Source organism: Mya arenaria, chromosome 16 (genome assembly GCF_026914265.1).
Source record: "Mya arenaria isolate MELC-2E11 chromosome 16, ASM2691426v1".
NCBI lineage: Eukaryota > Metazoa > Mollusca > Bivalvia > Myida > Myidae > Mya > Mya arenaria.
In genome coordinates, this window is record NC_069137.1 from 13469823 (window position 1) to 13487386 (window position 17564).

Here is a 17564-nt window from a genome sequence, read left to right on the forward strand (position 1 = left end):
AGGAACGATCGGTTAAGTTTTGGTTAAAAAAAATGCAAATTCACCAATACATATGGTATATAATGATTTGAATGCTAATATAAATAATTCTTCTTGGGCAAAGAGAATAAATTCCATTATTGATCATCTTGGTTTTATGGATATAAGACTAAACTTTGATGTAAACATAAATTATCTTCCTTTACTTAAATGTAGAATTCGTGATCAGTTTATTCAAGAATGGAATGCTTCTATAAATAGTATGCCAAAACTTTCATTAAATTGTAAACTTAACGAAAAAAATTCTTTTGGAAATTATCTTGTACAAATTCAACATGATAGGCTAGGAAAATATATGACTTGTTTTAGGTTATCAGCACATAATCTTGAAATTGAAACTGGTAGATATATTGGTACTGCCAGAGTTGACAGAAAATGTAAATGTTGTTCTTCAAATATGATAGAAGACGAGTATCATTTTATGTTATGTTCTAAACTATACAATAGATTGAGACAAACTTACTTAGGCAACACCTCCTGGCCTTCTATAAATATGTTAAAATCTGTTTTACTAAACAAATCAACTTGTAAGTTACTTAATACTGTAAGATTTATCAAATTTTCAATGGAATTAAGAAAATCTACCCTGGAACCTTAACTGTTTCTAAAATTTAATGAAATAATTAAGTATAAACCAATTGGCTTATTATTATGTTGTTGTTTTTTTGCTTTATGTTTTTGTGTCTTTTTTTGTATTATGATATGTACTGTATTACTGAATCTTTGTGTGTTTCTATTTGTGTATATTATCACCATGACTATGTGTTTAATGGCAATAGGCATTTGTATGCCGATCTTTGCCAATAAACTTTGAATATTTGAATATTGCTATTATATATAATACAAGTTATCATTAACTTTTCCATTTACACAATAATAATTTAAGTTTGTAAATAACATGCCTGATGAAAATATAGGGGTTGAATATTGTTGAATACATGTATAAGAACAAATTTGACATAAATATCTCATTGATAAGAACGTGCACGAGGATTTCGTGTTTAACAAATCGCCCACTGTGTTAGTTTAATAGATTGATACATGCTATTCTATGTTTGATTATATTAATATAGTTAAGATTGGGCTCACATACAACACTTATTTTCATAAGTACATACGTTTCTAGCTTTTTACTATTATTAACATTTTGAAACCAACAAAGTACGCATTGATCATAAACACGTTGGATTAACATCTCCAATTCAACTTTCGTAACATTTGCATTATGTCACATTTATGTATGTCCAAACTCATCTAATGTGCGTTTTAATAGTAATGTCAGTACAGGTATAAATCTGATTGTGTTTTGATCAGGCGTCTTCAGATAAAATTATTGCGCTGAAGGCTTCTCCAAATGGAAGAATTAATACAACTGTCAAATGTTGAGCAATCTTGAGAGGACTCGGTACAACCTAAGCTATTCACACGTATTCCTACTAACTTAGTATCAAGATTAGTTGTTTATGTTTTCTATGGATGGGTTTATATAATTTTATTGCGTAAATAAATTTAAAAAAAATCAAATTATTTCATATTATCAAATTTGTCATATTGTGAACTGTACGATATGCACACGGTAATAATTAGTCTTTAGGAGATAACGTAGCAAACAACAAACAAGGTTAACAAGTCTTTCTTTAACGTATAAATATACACATACAATACGCAATATCGCTTGGCTCAATATTCGCGAGGCTCGAAGTATTATGGCCAGTCCCTGATATATCGAGACAACGGATTTCGATTGTATATGTATTTGAAAACGTCTTATTTGGTACGCGTCAAAGAAATTTAATTTGAAGTACCATGCTATTCATATTTGTTTGTAACAATAAACGATGCCTTATTTAAAAGTCCTAAGTAAAGAATTAATAAGGTGTGATATCTAGCAAATTAAAAAAAAGCAAAAATCAATTCTCCGTCCGAATCAAAACGCGTGTAGCCACTTCATCAGAACGTTGGATTCAAAAACAAAACAAAACTCAATATATTTATCAAATAACAACTGGGATAATAAAACATGTTACATAAAAATACGTTAACAATAATATATTATTATTAAACGCGCATTGACTATTAGCGAGAAGAAGAAATGACCTTCTGGTGAAAATTTTCAATGTCTCCCAAAGGTCGCAACGATGTTACCCAAAGGTTGTATTTGTCAGTTCATGTCTAGTATTTCCCTTATATGTGTAAACTAGGACAACAGCCAGTAGGCGGCGGTCACCATTTGTTCAGATTAGGCTTAGTATAAGCTCATTCGGAACTCCTCGGCCATTTTTATTGAAAACAACCTCGGATGTTTGTCGGTACATCAGTTAAAGTAGTTCGTATTTTTTTTAATTAAATCATTTTAGAAATGTAGTGTTTTAGAATTGTGTTTACTGATCTAAGTTTAAACTGATTGTCATTGAAGTATATTATTGCAAACATAATTAAGATTTCCAAGAGTAAAGTCATAAAGTTTAACTACTAAATAAAATCACTACGCGATCTACTTGCAGCGGACGTAAACGTACCTCTTTTTTAGTATGTAAACCGTCCAAATACATCCGAGGTTGTTTTTGAAAAAAATGGCCGAGGAGCTCCGAATGAGTATAAGCTATGGTCCAAGGTCATGCCGGAAGTCACTATACATTCAGTTTAGGACTAGTAAGTCTCTTTTATGCATATGCAAGGGCGTCAGGCATAATCAGGATGACACTGTATGATCAGTTCAACCTAGTATGTTCCAACTATATTTCTTCTCAACAATTTGTTTAGTTCAAGCCAAGTATATCCATATACTGTGTCTTCTAGAACGGTAAAATTAGGCGGATATCATTCTTTGTTCAGTTCAGGACTCATAATATGTCCTTATTGAATCCCTACCTGGGCGACAACCAGTAGGCGGCGGTCAATATTTATGCGATCAAATCAGGTCTGGTATGTCTTTATTTGTGCCAAACAGAGAGACTACCAGTAGGCTGATTCACTAAATGTGCACATGAGGGCGACAATCGGTACGTGCAAGCTATTATACGTTTACTCAGGCCCAGTATGTTCCAATAATAAAGATGGCCTGCGACATTTGAGCCTGGTTGATGACCTTATTAATGCCCGCTAGGGCACTAGGTCATGCGGAGGTCACTGCATAATCACTTTAGGTCAAGGACGTCTCAATTATGTTTCTACTAGTGCGAAAACAAGTAGTCTGAGGTCACTTTATGCCCAGTTCACGTCTAGTTACTCCCTATAATGAGTAAACTATGGCAATACTCAGAAGTATGAGGTCATTATATTCTCTGCTCAGACTCAGGGTGTTTTAATACGGCGCCGTGACATGGTGAAGACCACTGTTTATCAAGGTTTTTTAAGGTAAAGACTCGTACAAGTTTTGTTCAAGACTGAAAATGTCTTTTTATGATTCCAAAATTTCGACAACCAGTTGGCTGAGGTCTCCCTGTCTTCTATTCAGGCATAGAATGTCGCTATTATGTTCCTACTCTGGCGACAACCAATATGCTATGGTTTAAGATACTTGCCTTCTTGGCGCGTGGTAACGCGAGTGAATATAAAAATTCTAGACGCATAGCGTTAAACAATATATTAAGTAAGGTGTAAAAATTGCGACCCAAACTTAAGTGCAATCGGAAGTGTACAAAATGATAAATATGATAGGTTTTCATCTCGGCAGATCGGCCACTGATGCCAATGAATTCATATTCGATTACAGTCGAAACTCGGTGTCTCGGTATCGCAAGGTTCGATATCCTCGTTGGCTCGAACAAGGTTTAAAGTGTTTGTTTTTTTCAATATGTTCATATAAAATTCGATCGGTTAGCTTGGTATTTTGAGGTTAAATATTTCTCAACGCTCGATGTCATTTTGCGGTCTCTAGTAAACAGTAAACATTTTGTTTTGTTTGTATTACTCGATGTCAGTTTTCACACCTTGATTTGTTCGCTTGGCTAAGCCGAGGCGCTGATCGATTAATTTTGCTTGATTGGTATTATAATCATTATCATATTTAAATGGTTTAACAGTTTGAGCAAACATGCTTTCACTTTAATTTCTGTCTTTAGCTGGTACGAATACAGACGTTAAAAGTATGTCAGAGTCAAGTTTAAGTTTTATTAGCATAAACATAAAAATGTCATTGCTATTATACATAATACAATTTAAAGACGGTGAACAAGTAATGTATATACAAACACAAATGTAAATATTAATCATAAGAAAATTATGTTGTTAAATATCTAAAAAATGAACCAGATAAATCTAAGTTATCATTAACTTTTCCATTTACACAATTATCTAAGTTTGTAAATAACATGCCTGATGAAAATATAGGGTTTGAATATTGTTGAATACATGTATAAGAACAAATTTGACATAAATATCTCATTGATAAGAACGTGCACGAGGATTTCGTGTTTAACAAATCGCCCACTGTGTTAGTTTAATAGATTGATACATGCTATTCTATGTTTGATTATATTAATATAGTTAAGATTGGGCTCACATACAACACTTATTTTCATAAGTACATACGTTTCTAGCTTTTTACTATTATTAACATTTTGAAACCAACAAAGTACGCATTGATCATAAACACGTTGGATTAACATCTCCAATTCAACTTTCGTAACATTTGCATTATGTCACATTTATGTATGTCCAAACTCATCTAATGTGCGTTTTAATAGTAATGTCAGTACAGGTATAAATCTGATTGTGTTTTAATCAGGCGTCTTCAGATAAAATTATTGCGCTGAAGGTTTCTCCAAATGGAAGAATTAATACAACTGTCAAATGTTGAGCAATCTTGAGAGGACTCGGTACAACCTAAGCTATTCACACGTATTCCTACTAACTTAGTATCAAGATTAGTTGTTTATGTTTTCTATGGATGGGTTTATATAATTTTATTGCGTAAATAAATTTAAAAAAAAATCAAATTATTTCATATTATCAAATTTGTCATATTGTGAACTGTACGATATGCACACGGTAATAATTAGGTCTTTAGGAGATAACGTAGCAAACAACAAACAAGGTTAACAAGTCTTTCTTTAACGTATAAATATACACATACAATACGCAATATCGCTTGGCTCAATATTCGCGAGGCTCGAAGTATTATGGCCAGTCCCTGATATATCGAGACAACGGATTTCGATTGTATATGTATTTGAAAACGTCTTATTTGGTACGCGTCAAAGAAATTTAATTTGAAGTACCATGCTATTCATATTTGTTTGTAACAATAAACGATGCCTTATTTAAAAGTCCTAAGTAAAGAATTAATAAGGTGTGATATCTAGCAAATTAAAAAAAAGCAAAAATCAATTCTCCGTCCGAATCAAAACGCGTGTAGCCACTTCATCAGAACGTTGGTTCAAAAACAAAACAAAACTCAATATATTTATCAAATAACAACTGGGATAATAAAACATGTTACATAAAAATACGTTAACAATAATATATTATTATTAAACGCGCATTGACTATTAGCGAGAAGAAGAAATGACCTTCTGGTGAAAATTTTCAATGTCTCCCAAAGGTCGCAACGATGTTACCCAAAGGTTGTATTTGTCAGTTCATGTCTAGTATTTCCCTTATATGTGTAAACTAGGACAACAGCCAGTAGGCGGCGGTCACCATTTGTTCAGATTAAGCTTAGTATAAGCTCATTCGGAACTCCTCGGCCATTTTTATTGAAAACAACCTCGGATGTTTGTCGGTACATCAGTTAAAGTAGTTCGTTTTTTTTAATTAAATCATTTTAGAAATGTAGTGTTTTAGAATTGTGTTTACTGATCTAAGTTTAAACTGATTGTCATTGAAGTATATTATTGCAAACATAATTAAGATTTCCAAGAGTAAAGTCATAAAGTTTAACTACTAAATAAAATCACTACGCGATCTACTTGCAGCGGACGTAAACGTACCTCTTTTTTAGTATGTAAACCGTCCAAATACATCCGAGGTTGTTTTTGAAAAAAATGGCCGAGGAGCTCCGAATGAGTATAAGCTATGGTCCAAGGTCATGCCGGAAGTCACTATACATTCAGTTTAGGACTAGTAAGTCTCTTTTATGCATATGCAAGGGCGTCAGGCATAATCAGGATGACACTGTATGATCAGTTCAACCTAGTATGTTCCAACTATATTTCTTCTCAACAATTTGTTTAGTTCAAGCCAAGTATATCCATATACTGTGTCTTCTAGAACGGTAAAATTAGGCGGATATCATTCTTTGTTCAGTTCAGGACTCATAATATGTCCTTATTGAATCCCTACCTGGGCGACAACCAGTAGGCGGCGGTCAATATTTATGCGATCAAATCAGGTCTGGTATGTCTTTATTTGTGCCAAACAGAGAGACTACCAGTAGGCTGATTCACTAAATGTGCACATGAGGGCGACAATCGGTACGTGCAAGCTATTATACGTTTACTCAGGCCCAGTATGTTCCAATAATAAAGATGGCCTGCGACATTTGAGCCTGGTTGATGACCTTATTAATGCCCGCTAGGGACTAGGTCATGCGGAGGTCACTGCATAATCACTTTAGGTCAAGGACGTCTCAATTATGTTTCTACTAGTGCGAAAACAAGTAGTCTGAGGTCACTTTATGCCCAGTTCACGTCTAGTTACTCCCTATAATGAGTAAACTATGGCAATACTCAGAAGTATGAGGTCATTATATTCTCTGCTCAGACTCAGGGTGTTTTAATACGGCGCCGGTGACATGGTGAAGACCACTGTTTATCAAGGTTTTTTAAGGTAAAGACTCGTACAAGTTTTGTTCAAGACTGAAAATGTCTTTTTATGATTCCAAAATTTCGACAACCAGTTGGCTGAGGTCTCCCTGTCTTCTATTCAGGCATAGAATGTCGCTATTATGTTCCTACTCTGGCGACAACCAATATGCTATGGTTTAAGATACTTGCCTTCTTGGCGCGTGGTAACGCGAGTGAATATAAAAATTCTAGACGCATAGCGTTAAACAATATATTAAGTAAGGTGTAAAAATTGCGACCCAAACTTAAGTGCAATCGGAAGTGTCAAAATGATAAATATGATAGGTTTTCATCTCGGCAGATCGGCCACTGATGCCAATGAATTCATATTCGATTACAGTCGAAACTCGGTGTCTCGGTATCGCAATGTTCGATATCCTCGTTGGCTCGAACAAGGTTTAAAGTGTTTGTTTTTTTCAATATGTTCATATAAAATTCGATCGGTTAGCTTGGTATTTTGAGGTTAAATATTTCTCAACGCTCGATGTCATTTTGCGGTCTCTAGTAAACAGTAAACATTTTGTTTTGTTTGTATTACTCGATGTCAGTTTTCACACCTTGATTTGTTCGCTTGGCTAAGCCGAGGCGCTGATCGATTAATTTTGCTTGATTGGTATTATAATCATTATCATATTTAAATGGTTTAACAGTTTGAGCAAACATGCTTTCACTTTAATTTCTGTCTTTAGCTGGTACGAATACAGACGTTAAAAGTATGTCAGAGTCAAGTTTAAGTTTTATTAGCATAAACATAAAAATGTCATTGCTATTATACATAATACAATTTAAAGACGGTGAACAAGTAATGTATATACAAACACAAATGTAAATATTAATCATAAGAAAATTATGTTGTTAAATATCTAAAAAATGAACCAGATAAATCTAAGTTATCATTAACTTTTCCATTTACACAATTATCTAAGTTTGTAAATAACATGCCTGATGAAAATATAGGGTTTGAATATTGTTGAATACATGTATAAGAACAAATTTGACATAAATATCTCATTGATAAGAACGTGCACGAGGATTTCGTGTTTAACAAATCGCCCACTGTGTTAGTTTAATAGATTGATACATGCTATTCTATGTTTGATTATATTAATATAGTTAAGATTGGGCTCACATACAACACTTATTTTCATAAGTACATACGTTTCTAGCTTTTTACTATTATTAACATTTTGAAACCAACAAAGTACGCATTGATCATAAACACGTTGGATTAACATCTCCAATTCAACTTTCGTAACATTTGCATTATGTCACATTTATGTATGTCCAAACTCATCTTATGTGCGTTTTAATAGTAATGTCAGTACAGGTATACATGTGATTGTGTTTTAATCAGGCGTCTTCAGATAAAATTATTACGCTGAAGGTTTCTCCAAATGGAAGAATTAATACAACTGTCAAATGTTGAGCAATCTTGAGAGGACTCGGTACAACCTAAGCTATTCACACGTATTCCTACTAACTTAGTATCAAGATTAGTTGTTTATGTTTTCTATGGATGGGTTTATATAATTTTATTGCGTAAATAAATTTAAAAAAAAATCAAATTATTTCATATGATCAAATTTGTCATATTGTGAACTGTACGATATGCACACGGTAATAATTAGTCTTTAGGAGATAACGTAGCAAACAACAAACGAGGTTAAAAAGTCTTTCTTTAACGTATAAATATTACAATACGCAATATCGCTTGGCTCAATATTCGCGAGGCTCGAAGTATTATGGCCAGTCCCTGATATATCGAGACAACGGATTTCGATTGTATATGTATTTGAAAACGTCTTATTTGGTACGCGTCAAAGAAATTTAATTTGAAGTACCATGCTATTCATATTTGTTTGTAACAATAAACGATGCCTTATTTAAAAGTCCTAAGTAAAGAATTAATAAGGTGTGATATCTAGCAAATTAAAAAAAAGCAAAAATCAATTCTCCGTCCGAATCAAAACGCGTGTAGCCACTTCATCAGAACGTTGGTTCAAAAACAAAACAAAACTCAAATATATTTATCAAATAACAACTGGGATAATAAAACATGTTACATAAAAATACGTTAACAATAATATATTATTATTAAACGCGCATTGACTATTAGCGAGAAGAAGAAATGACCTTCTGGTGAAAATTTTCAATGTCTCCCAAAGGTCGCAACGATGTTACCCAAAGGTTGTATTTGTCAGTTCATGTCTAGTATTTCCCTTATATGTGTAAACTAGGACAACAGCCAGTAGGCGGCGGTCACCATTTGTTCAGATTAAGCTTAGTATAAGCTCATTCGGAACTCCTCGGCCATTTTTATTGAAAACAACCTCGGATGTTTGTCGGTACATCAGTTAAAGTAGTTCGTATTTTTTTAATTAAATCATTTTAGAAATGTAGTGTTTTAGAACTGTGTTTACTGATCTAAGTTTAAACTGATTGTCATTGAAGTATATTATTGCAAACATAATTAAGATTTCCAAGAGTAAAGTCATAAAGTTTAACTACTAAATAAAATCACTACGCGATCTACTTGCAGCGGACGTAAACGTACCTCTTTTTTAGTATGTAAACCGTCCAAATACATCCGAGGTTGTTTTTGAAAAAAATGGCCGAGGAGCTCCGAATGAGTATAAGCTATGGTCCAAGGTCATGCCGGAAGTCACTATACATTCAGTTTAGGACTAGTAAGTCTCTTTTATGCATATGCAAGGGCGTCAGGCATAACCAGGATGACACTGTATGATCAGTTCAACCTAGTATGTTCCAACTATATTTCTTCTCAACAATTTGTTTAGTTCAAGCCAAGTATATCCATATACTGTGTCTTCTAGAACGGTAAAATTAGGCGGATATCATTCTTTGTTCAGTTCAGGACTCATAATATGTCCTTATTGAATCCCTACCTGGGCGACAACCAGTAGGCGGCGGTCAATATTTATGCGATCAAATCAGGTCTGGTATGTCTTTATTTGTGCCAAACAGAGAGACTACCAGTAGGCTGATTCACTAAATGTGCACATGAGGGCGACAATCGGTACGTGCAAGCTATTATACGTTTACTCAGGCCCAGTATGTTCCAATAATAAAGATGGCCTGCGACATTTGAGCCTGGTTGATGACCTTATTAATGCCCGCTAGGGCATGCGGAGGTCACTGCATAATCACTTTAGGTCAAGGACGTCTCAATTATGTTTCTACTAGTGCGAAAACAAGTAGTCTGAGGTCAATTTATGCCCAGTTCACGTCTAGTTACTCCCTATAATGAGTAAACTATGGCAATACTCAGAAGTATGAGGTCATTATATTCTCTGCTCAGACTCAGGGTGTTTTAATACGGCGCCGTGACATGGTGAAGACCACTGTTTATCAAGGTTTTTTAAGGTAAAGACTCGTACAAGTTTTGTTCAAGACTGAAAATGTCTTTTTATGATTCCAAAATTTCGACAACCAGTTGGCTGAGGTCTCCCTGTCTTCTATTCAGGCATAGAATATCGCTATTATGTTCCTACTCTGGCGACAACCAATATGCTATGGTTTAAGATACTTGCCTTCTTGGCGCGTGGTAACGCGAGTGAATATAAAAATTCTAGACGCATAGCGTTAAACAATATATTAAGTAAGGTGTAAAAATTGCGACCCAAACTTAAGTGCAATCGGAAGTGTCAAAATGATAAATATGATAGGTTTTCATCCCGGCAGTTCGGCCACTGATGCCAATGAATTCATATTCGATTACAGTCGAAACTCGGTGTCTCGGTATCGCAATGTTCGATATCCTCGTTGGCTCGAACAAGGTTTAAAGTGTTTGTTTTTTTCAATATGTTCATATAAAATTCGATCGGTTAGCTTGGTATTTTGAGGTTAAATATTTCTCAACGCTCGATGTCATTTTGCGGTCTCTAGTAAACAGTAAACATTTTGTTTTGTTTGTATTACTCGATGTCAGTTTTCACACCTTGATTTGTTCGCTTGGCTAAGCCGAGGCGCTGATCGATTAATTTTGCTTGATTGGTATTATAATCATTATCATATTTAAATGGTTTAACAGTTTGAGCAAACATGCTTTCACTTTAATTTCTGTCTTTAGCTGGTACGAATACAGACGTTAAAAGTATGTCAGAGTCAAGTTTAAGTTTTATTAGCATAAACATAAAAATGTCATTGCTATTATACATAATACAATTTAAAGACGGTGAACAAGTAATGTATATACAAACACAAATGTAAATATTAATCATAAGAAAATTATGTTGTTAAATATCTAAAAAATGAACCAGATAAATCTAAGTTATCATTAACTTTTCCATTTACACAATTATCTAAGTTTGTAAATAACATGCCTGATGAAAATATAGGGTTTGAATATTGTTGAATACATGTATAAGAACAAATTTGACATAAATATCTCATTGATAAGAACGTGCACGAGGATTTCGTGTTTAACAAATCGCCCACTGTGTTAGTTTAATAGATTGATACATGCTATTCTATGTTTGATTATATTAATATAGTTAAGATTGGGCTCACATACAACACTTATTTTCATAAGTACATACGTTTCTAGCTTTTTACTATTATTAACATTTTGAAACCAACAAAGTACGCATTGATCATAAACACGTTGGATTAACATCTCCAATTCAACTTTCGTAACATTTGCATTATGTCACATTTATGTATGTCCAAACTCATCTAATGTGCGTTTTAATAGTAATGCCAGTACAGGTATACATCTGATTGTGTTTTAATCAGGCGTCTTCAGATAAAATTATTGCGCTGAAGGTTTCTCCAAATGGAAGAATTAATACAACTGTCAAATGTTGAGCAATCTTGAGAGGACTCGGTACAACCTAAGCTATTCACACGTATTCCTACTAACTTAGTATCAAGATTAGTTGTTTATGTTTTCTATGGATGGGTTTATATAATTTTATTGCGTAAATAAATTAAAAAAAAATCAAATTATTTCATATGATCAAATTTGTCATATTGTGAACTGTACGATATGCACACGGTAATAATAGGTGCCTGATAAACTATTAATTGCATGGAACAAATGTACAGATCAACATTTTAATTCATACGCAGTCGCTCTTGATAACAAACTGTGCAAACTTAGTCTTGATAGTATACGGTTGTGTAATACTGATATACACTCACTCTATGATCATATAATTAGATCAATGTTAGAATGTGCTGAATCAAACTTGCCCATGTCAAAATATAACATGCATGCTAAGCCTTATTGGACTAGTGATGTAAAATGCGCGCATATGATCCAAAAAGATGAACGAAAAAAATGGTGTTCTGCAGGAAAACCCAGAGAGCGTGATAATCCACTATATGTCAGTTACAAATCAGCAAAACGAGCATTCATCAACACCCAAAAGGCTGCTATATACAATTGCAATGAAAAGTTTTATAATGACTTAAACGAGGCTGCGGAGTGCGACATGAGTTTATTTTGGTATTTAGTAAAGACGAAACGTACTTCTAGATCGAATCCAATAAATGAGCTAGCTATAAATGGTATCTCATTGAGGCACCCACACCAAATATCAAATGCTTTTCGTGACTACTACTCACAAACTTTCAAACCTAAGAGTGCACCACATTTCGACAACGAATTTCTGAACAAATTAGATTCTGATGTTAATGCATTCATACAATCGAATGAGTATGAGTTCGACCCAAATTTAACAGAAAACGTACAGATCGAAGAGTTAAATAATGCTATTAGAAAAATGAAGATGAGAAAATCCCCCGGATATGACAAAGTAACGCCGGAGCACATATAATACGGCGGCAAAACTCTGCGGGCATATATTGCACGACTATTCACGCTAATGATCAAATGTGCTTACGTTCCGGAAGAATGCAAACTTGGTATCATTATACCAGTTCACAAAGAGGGAAAACCAAGGTCCTCCCCAAGTAGCTACAGACCTATTTCTTTATTGCCGGTGCTATACAAGCTTTTTGAAAATGTCATCCATAGCCGTTTGAATACATGGTGTGCTGACAGTGGCATCGACTTCCCTAATAAACAACAAAATGCATACCAAAAGCATATCGGGCCCGTAACAACATCGTTCAACGTACAAGAAGCAGTTGCAAATAGACTGGAGCTCGGATCAAGTGTTTACTGTGCCCTACTGGACACCAAGGGTGCATTTGATTCCGTTCGGCACAGTGCCATAATTATGAAAATGAAATCACTTGGTCTAAAAGGCGTTTTCCTGAGGCTGATGGTTAATATATATTCATCTCTTAAAGGATGTGTTCTTGCAAATGGAGTCCTATCCGAAACCTTTCCTGTTCTTCAAAGTGTACGACACAGGCGGAATATTATCAACATGGAGTTATCTCCTCTTCATTGATGAAATACTGAACATCCTTGAAAATAATGGCCATGGTTTAACACTGCATGATATCCCCTGTGGGAACCCCTCTCTCGCCGATGATCAAACTCTACTTTGCCCGAACAAAATGTCTCTTGAAAATCAACTCGCTGTTGTCCTTGAATACGCCAACAAATGGGACTATGAATTTAATTTCAGTAAATGCCAACTAGTTATATTCCAGAAAAACATTCCTCGTGAAACAACAGTACCATTTGGGCAGCAAACACTGGTCAGCGTACACTCTGCTAAACACCTCGGTGTGAACTTGAGGTATAATTTAAGTTGCAGTGAAACTATTTACAATCGTCTACGAAAAGGATACTCCTCCCTTTTCAGTGTACTTTCAATTGAACAATCAGAGGGCGATGTTAACCCTTTGACAATAGCCTCTCTCGTGACAAAAGTAAGCATATCCAAAGCACTGTACGGCGCAAAATTATGGTCCAATGTTTCCGCTACATCAATGCTGCGATTAGAAAGATTCAAGCGCCTAGCAGCTAAACGAAGTCAACATTTACCGACATCGACACGCACGGATATGGCCCTAAGCATGCTAGGCTGGTACACAATGGAATACGACATCCATAAACGTAAACTCATGTTCCTGCAAAAACTTTGTACTATGCCCACCTCATTGCTAACTCGTCAAATATTCAACTATAGACTGAACCTATACATAGCAAAGGGATTTCAACATCAGACAGGCTACATTCCGGACATAATTTCACTCTTGCAAAAATACGAACTGATTGGGTCTTTGAATATGTACCTTCAAACATCCATATTCCCAAGTCAAAGTAAGTGGAAACAAATAGTCAATCGAACATTATCACTGTATCACAAAACTCAGTGGCGAAGAAGAACCAACTCCGACGAGGAATTCCGAAGATTCCAAAGCGTCCATGAGTCTATTGCCCCATCCATTCTTTGGTTGAATGCACAGTCACGCACGGAAATCATTCACGCCATAAGTGCAACCAAGGCCTTAGTTTACAGACAATTTCAACCCGAATACACGTGTAAACTCTGCAAAACTGAAACAAGTGATATTATAATGCATACCATTATCATCTGCTCAAAAACTGGCAGCCTCAGAAAAACTTTTCTACACGAAACTAAAACATTATGCGGTCAGCACATATATACGTTGCTCGTAAGTTCGGATAATGAATATCTAATGCGTTCACTGTTCCAGCCAAACTTCATCACTGCTTTCAGTCTCCCGGAGAAAACTTTTAAGATGTTTCTTAAAAAAGCATGCAAATTTGTTCACGACACTATCAGTCTGTACAATAAAAATAATAGTGTGTAAGTGTGATAAAATATTGCTTGCATTTTGTTGCATAAGTACCCTAACATACACATCTTAAACCTGCCACTAAATGCTTATTTTTCGTTTTCGATAAGCTCTTAGTTATTTGACGGGTAATTATACAGTATGCATGCGTGTACATATTGAATGCAAAATTTGAAAGGTTGGTTCAATCATTATAACCAATCATTTGTAAATAATCATACAACTATATAATATGTATAAGTAATGTACTTTTTGAACATGTATTATTTATATTATTAACTACATTGTATGCCATGTCACTTATATCATATGTTAAATCACTGAAAAGTGGAATAAAAGAGAATATATCTAAAAAATGAACCAGATAAATCTAAGTTATCATTAACTTTTCCATTTACACAATTATCTAAGTTTGTAAATAACATGCCTGATGAAAATATAGGGTTTGAATATTGTTGAATACATGTATAAGAACAAATTTGACATAAATATCTCATTGATAAGAACGTGCACGAGGATTTCGTGTTTAACAAATCGCCCACTGTGTTAGTTTAATAGATTGATACATGCTATTCTATGTTTGATTATATTAATATAGTTAAGATTGGGCTCACATACAACACTTATTTTCATAAGTACATACGTTTCTAGCTTTTTACTATTATTAACATTTTGAAACCAACAAAGTACGCATTGATCATAAACACGTTGGATTAACATCTCCAATTCAACTTTCGTAACATTTGCATTATGTCACATTTATGTATGTCCAAACTCATCTAATGTGCGTTTTAATAGTAATGTCAGTACAGGTATAAATCTGATTGTGTTTTAATCAGGCGTCTTCAGATAAAATTATTGCGCTGAAGGTTTCTCCAAATGGAAGAATTAATACAACTGTCAAATGTTGAGCAATCTTGAGAGGACTCGGTACAACCTAAGCTATTCACACGTATTCCTACTAACTTAGTATCAAGATTAGTTGTTTATGTTTTCTATGGATGGGTTTATATAATTTTATTGCGTAAATAAATTTTAAAAAAAATCAAATTATTTCATATGATCAAATTTGTCATATTGTGAACTGTACGATATGCACACGATAATAATAGGTCTTTATGAGATAACGTAGCAAACAACAAACGAGGTTAACAAGTCTTTCTTTAACGTATAAATATACACATACAATACGCAATATCGCTTGGCTCAATATTCGCGAGGCTCGAAGTATTATGGCCAGTCCCTGATATATCGAGACAACGGATTTCGATTGTATATGTATTTGAAAACGTCACATTTGGTACGCGTCAAAGAAATTTAATTTGAAGTACCATGCTATTCATATTTGTTTGTAACAATAAACGATGCCTTATTTAAAAGTCATAAGTAAAGAATTAATAAGGTGTGATATCTAGCAAATTAAAAAAAGCAAAAATCAATTCTCCGTCCGAATCAAAACGCGTGTAGCCACTTCATCAGAACGTTGGTTCAAAAACTCAAATATATTTATCAAATAACAACTGGGATAATAAAATATGTGACATAAAAATACGTTAACAATAATATATTATTATTAAACGCGCATTGACTATTAGCGAGAAGAAGAAATGACCTTCTGGTGAAAATTTTCAATGTCTCCCAAAGGTCGCAACGATGTTACCCAAAGGTTGTATTTGTCAGTTCATGTCTAGTATTTCCCTTATATGTGTAAACTAGGACAACAGCCAGTAGGCGGCGGTCACCATTTGTTCAGATTAAGCTTAGTATAAGCTCATTCGGAACTCCTCGGCCATTTTTATTGAAAACAACCTCGGATGTTTGTCGGTACATCAGTTAAAGTAGTTCGTATTTTTTTAATTAAATCATTTTAGAATGTAGTGTTTTAGAATTGTGTTTACTGATCTTAGTTTAAACTGATTGTCATTGAAGTATATTATTGCAAACATAATTAAGATTTCCAAGAGTAAAGTCATAAAGTTTAACTACTGAATAAAATCACTACGCGATCTACTTGCAGCGGACGTAAACGTACCTCTTTTTTAGTATATAAACCGTCCAAATACATCCGAGGTTGTTTTTAAAAAAAAATGGCCGAGGAGCTCCGAATGAGTATAAGCTATGGTCCAAGGTCATGCCGGAAGTCGGTCTTCTGGGATAGAATGCCGCTATTATGTTCCTACTCCGGCGACAAGTAGTATGCTGCGGTTTAAGATATATGCCATCTCGGGTATCAACCAGTAGGGAGATCATTTTGTGTTCAGCATAGGCTGGTGATTTTTGTATAATGTCTAAAATATATTATAAACAAATCCGATCTTTTGGTAATATTGTTGAAACCTTTGAAAGACATGAAATGATGTTACCAGATGGTCAAATCTTCTGTTTTCCGAAAGTAAGTTTTGTGTTCAAAAAGAATATAGTTTTGCATACGAGTTTTTACATGCAATGTTATCGCATTTCTTATTTTTTATTGTGTTTTATTTTTTTGTCGTTGTAAATTCATTGTTCTAATGCTGTGTAAATGCATTTTTATATAACTGGACATAAAGGTATATCTGATATTTAACTTCCTAGACATGACATGAATATTTAGCCTAAAAATATTGTTAAGGTCTCAGAAAATCTGTGGTCAGTAACAGTAGTACGTGTCATGCTATACTAAACCAAAGAAGTTATGTTGAAATGTTTTATGCAGAAGTATGTGTGCAGCTCGTATATCGTTTTTAGTGCTTACTAGTGCAACGAAATGTAGGCAAAACTAACTATGTCCAGTTCGGTTCAGGGCGTGTATGTCGCTCTTTCGTGACTTCAAGTGTGGCAGCCAATAGACAGAGATCGCTTTATGTTAAGTTCAGCTCCGATATGTCCCTGTTTTGTTCGTCCTAGGGAAATAACAAGTTGGCAAATGTCACTGTGTGTTTAGTTCAAACTAATAATGTCCCTAAAATATCCCTTCTATGGCAAGAGCGATAACCAGTAGCAGGAGGTCATTCTTGTTCCGCTTAGCCCTTTTGGGTGCTTATTAGTGCAAGA